The sequence below is a fragment of the Mastomys coucha genome, unplaced genomic scaffold (assembly GCF_008632895.1).
Source record: "Mastomys coucha isolate ucsf_1 unplaced genomic scaffold, UCSF_Mcou_1 pScaffold13, whole genome shotgun sequence".
In the NCBI taxonomy this organism is placed as follows: Eukaryota; Metazoa; Chordata; class Mammalia; order Rodentia; family Muridae; genus Mastomys; species Mastomys coucha.
In genome coordinates this window covers 83,593,421-83,597,605 of record NW_022196895.1, presented here as the reverse complement: position 1 = coordinate 83,597,605, position 4,185 = coordinate 83,593,421, and the positions used below count along the sequence as shown (strand labels likewise).

Sequence of the window (4,185 nt, the reverse complement as noted above, 5' to 3'; positions counted from 1 at the left end):
TGTTTTTTATGGTATCTTCTGTGCCTGAGATTCTCTCTTCTATTTCTTGTATTCTGTTGGTGATGCTTTGCATATATGTTTCCCGACTTCTTTCCTAAGATTTCTATCTCCAGAGTTGTCTCTCTTTGTGATTTCTTAATTGTTTCTACTTCGATTTTTAGGTCCTGGATGGCTTTGCCCAATTCCTTTACCTGTTTGTTTCTGCTTTCCTGTAATTCCTTAAGGGATTTTTGTGTTTCCTCTTTAAGGGTTTCTACTTGTTTACTTGTGATCTCCTGTAATTCTTTAAGGGATTTTTTTTTTGCTTTGTCTTTAAGGGCTTGTACCTCTTTATCTGTGTTCTCCTGTATTTCTTTAAGGGAGTTATTCATGTCCTTCTTAAAGTCTTCTATCACTATCGTGAGATATGATTTCAGATCCAAATCTTGCTTTTCTGGTGTTTTGGGATATCCAAGACTTGCTGTGGTGGGAGTACTAGGTTCTGATGAAGCCAAGTAGTCTTAGTTTCTGTTGGTAGGATTCCTATGTTTGCCTTTTGCTGTCTGTTGATCTCTGGTGTTAGATGTTCTTATTGTCTCTGGTTCAAGCTTGTTCCTCTTGTGGGTCTGTAAGCCTGTGTCAGTACTTCTGGGAGATCAGCTCTCCTCTGGTAAAACTGTAGCACAGATGGCTGTGTCAGTCGTCCCTCTTGAGTCCTGAGGTCAAAGAACACCCGGGAGACAGGATCTCTACTTGTGGGAAAAGTGCAGACACGGCTGTGGATCTGTTGTCCCTCCTACATGTGGTCTGAGGTAGAAAGGTTCCTGACCCGGCTGTCCTGCCACTTGTGAGGCCTATGCCTCCTGGTTGGTCCCACCTTAATAAGTCACCAGAGAGAAAATGGCAGATCTCACCGGAGTCCCTGGGTTAAAACTCTCCCTTGAGGCAAGTTCTCTGCTTGCAGGGAAGGGGCAGAGAGGGCCGTGGACCTGCTGCTGTCAGTCCTAGGTGTAGACGGAGGTCAAGAGGATCCTGTCCTGGCTGCCCTGCCACTTGTGAGGCCTGTGTCTCTTGGCTGGTCCCACCTTAGAAAGTCACTGGAGAGAAAATGGCAGATCTCACCCAAGTCCCTGGGTTAGAACACTCCCTGGAGGCAAGCTCTCTGTTTGCAGGGAAGGGCCAGAGAGGGCTGTGGACCTGCCTCCATCACTCCTAGGTGTAGACGGAAGTCCCCTGTATATTATTAAGTGACTATAATCTGTTTACCTATTACCAGCTATCTATATGTCTATTATCCATCTATCATCTATCTATCTATCTATCTATCTATCTATCTATCTATCTATCTATCTATCTACCTATAATCTATTTTCTATCTATCACCTATCTATCTATCATCTTTTTGTCTATCATCTACTTATCACCTATATCTGTTGACCATCTATCTGTATCTATCATCTATCCTATCTATCATCTCCATATCTATGTACCTACTATCTACCATCTGTTTATCTACCTGTTTTCCCTCATGTTCTTTTAGCTATCTGTGTCTCTACCCATTTATCATTTGCCATCTTTCCTAGCCTAGAGCTTTAAGTCCTATTTTCATTTAACTTTCAATTATGGAAAGAATAAGTCCCATTAATATATCTAAGATCATAGATAATAAACAAACACTTTTTAACTTTGTCCTCACAGTTGAACTTCCTGGAATTGTTTTGTTTATTTAATGATTTCTTTTCAAAGTTAATATCAGTATACATAGTATCATAAATAAATAAAGTCTTTGACATTGCAGTCGGTGGACTTGGTAAAGTAATGTTGGGTGTTGCACCAAGCAGTGGGGAAATAAAGGCGGTAGGAGGGTAACCTGCATCCCACCAGAGCTCAGGATACTGGCGCAGGGGCCTAAGGAACCGCACTACAGAATGGGCATCTGCCACTCTGGAGATAAGGAATATGCAGTCTCCACTCAGGCTCTCATGCACTACAGATCACTAGGTACCCTAGGAGAGCTGGAGTTCAGGAGATACTGGCCGGGCAGAGACTGTTGCACACGCTTTCCACACAGTTGGACGGACATCTGCCTGTGGGAAGCCATGGGATCCCAGTTTGCAGGGGTGAAGAGGGAATAGTCTTGTGGTCCCTGCCTCCTGGAGGCCAAGGATGACAGGTTCTAGCTCCTGGACATTGCAGGTTCTCACTGGATACAGTGGCCCCTGGGGGTTGGGGCCTAAGGGAGAAAGGGGCGGGAAGAAAAGGGGGCATCGATGGTTCCCATGAAGGCCAGAGTCCTTGGTCCAGTCTCAAGTCAGAAAATGCTGGAAGACTTTCCTGTGGGAGGTTAGATGAGGATCTTTAGGGAAAGGCCTAATCCATTGCTCCAGCATGGTGAGTCTAGATGAAAGGAGGCAGTCCATGGTCTTAAAGTATTTATTGTGGAAAGAAGAGAGAGAGAAAAGGTAGAAAAGTAGAGGCCAGCTATAGCCACACGGAGAGAGGAGAAAAAGGAGGAGGAGAAGGAGGGTGAGAGGTAAGAATAAGAGCAAGAAGTTAAGAGTAAGAGATAAAGAGGGAGAGGAGGAGTGAAGCATCCCATTTTATGGTAGGCTGGGCTACCTTTCTGTTCCCAGGTAACTGTAGGGTGGGGCATAGCTAGCAGTTGTCCAGCCAGAACACTGTGTGCTTTGGGCATTGTCTAGCCACAGGATAAAGGAATGAGGTCTGTTGGTGTCAGGCGTCTATGTTTAGGGACATAGCTTTATTGTTCTGTCCCTTGTAGAATTTTCTACTGGGTCTCCGGAGTAAGCCTCACTCAACCAAGAGCACAGACTTTCACGATCCAACAAAGTAAGATCCATGTAGATTCTCTTTCAGATAGTGAATAAAAGCTTTTGACAGGCATCAGGTCTCCCTGAGTACCTCTCGTATTTGAGGTAATATTAAAAGATAATCAATTTAAGGCACCAAGGATGTCAAGTAACAATAAAGTGCCTAAAATTCTACAGCAAGGTGTACCTGAGAATAATAACTGGTGACAATATTGTTAAGATCCCTGGGATAGCTGAGACTTTCTGCACTCTGGCTGACAAACCTGGCTTGCTTGGATAGATGACCACTTTTGGAGAAAGACTTAAAAAATGATGGTGGTCTTTAAATGTTTCACACAGAGACCATACACACACACACACTAAAAAGAAAGGAAGGAAGGAAGGAAAAAAGGAAGGAAGGAAGAGTGGAAGGAAGGAGAGGACGAAACAGAAAAGAAGCACTGAAAGGCTGGCTCACACAGAGTATATGCACAAATACATTCTACACTGTTTTCCAACTATCTAGTAGTTGCTGTTGCCTTTCAGCCTTCTCTATACTTATGAAGCATAGATGTGCTGTTTTGTAAGAATAGGTTTTGTACATAAGTATGGTCTCACAGTGTACACTAAAGCATGGAAGGTATCTCTTGAAGCATCATGCTTTGGTCTGGATCTCCTTAGCAATTATGCGTGGTATATATGAGCCTCTATACTAGGATCCTTTGGATTCCCATTTCTCATGACAAAATAAACCTGACTTTGAAGATGGGCTATGATGACTTCTGCCCTGACTTAATACTAAGGTAATTGCTAGTAAAGGAGTAGTAATGCTCTTCTGTCTGAGCAATGCCTATGTACTTCCTGAAATCATTACACAAGGTTTTTCTATATCTTCAACTCCCTAATAAGAATATAAGTGAGTTATATGCATATAGTTCATCCATGTTTTGCTGATTTTAGTAAATTATCAACATGTTTGCTATTTGTACCTCTGCTGCCATTATTAAATATCTATATTTAATCAGTTGAATGGTTAATCTATTCATTCTTTTTTTTTTTAATATGGAACGCTTCACAAATCTGCGTGTCATCCTTGCGCAAGGGCCATGCTAATCTTCTCTGTATCGTTCCAATTTTAGTATATGTGCTGCCAAAGCGAGCACTATTCATTCTTATTTTACACAGCAATCATTTACATGCTGGCAAATGTATGGTCACTAATTTCCAATTGAGTGTGATTATGTATTATCTATGCCTCCCAACAATTTTCTGAACCCATATTAAAATGTTCTATGCAATGTGTGAATCGAGATCGCTGTTGGTGTTTGCTGTAGTATCATGAGTTTTCAATGGCAATTACATTTATAGCAACCTCTCCTTAAATTAAGTTTAACAT

The 4,185-nt window shown here is 42.1% G+C and overlaps 1 non-coding gene across 1 annotated transcript; it reads right to left on the bottom strand.

Annotated features, from left to right (window-relative positions):
* Positions 1–3,845: 3,845 nt before the first annotated feature.
* LOC116087827 lies at positions 3,846–3,952 on the bottom strand. The gene has a single exon (XR_004117630.1). It is a non-coding gene; the product is annotated as a U6 spliceosomal RNA (small nuclear RNA).
* Between the last annotated feature and the right edge of the window lie 233 nt (positions 3,953–4,185).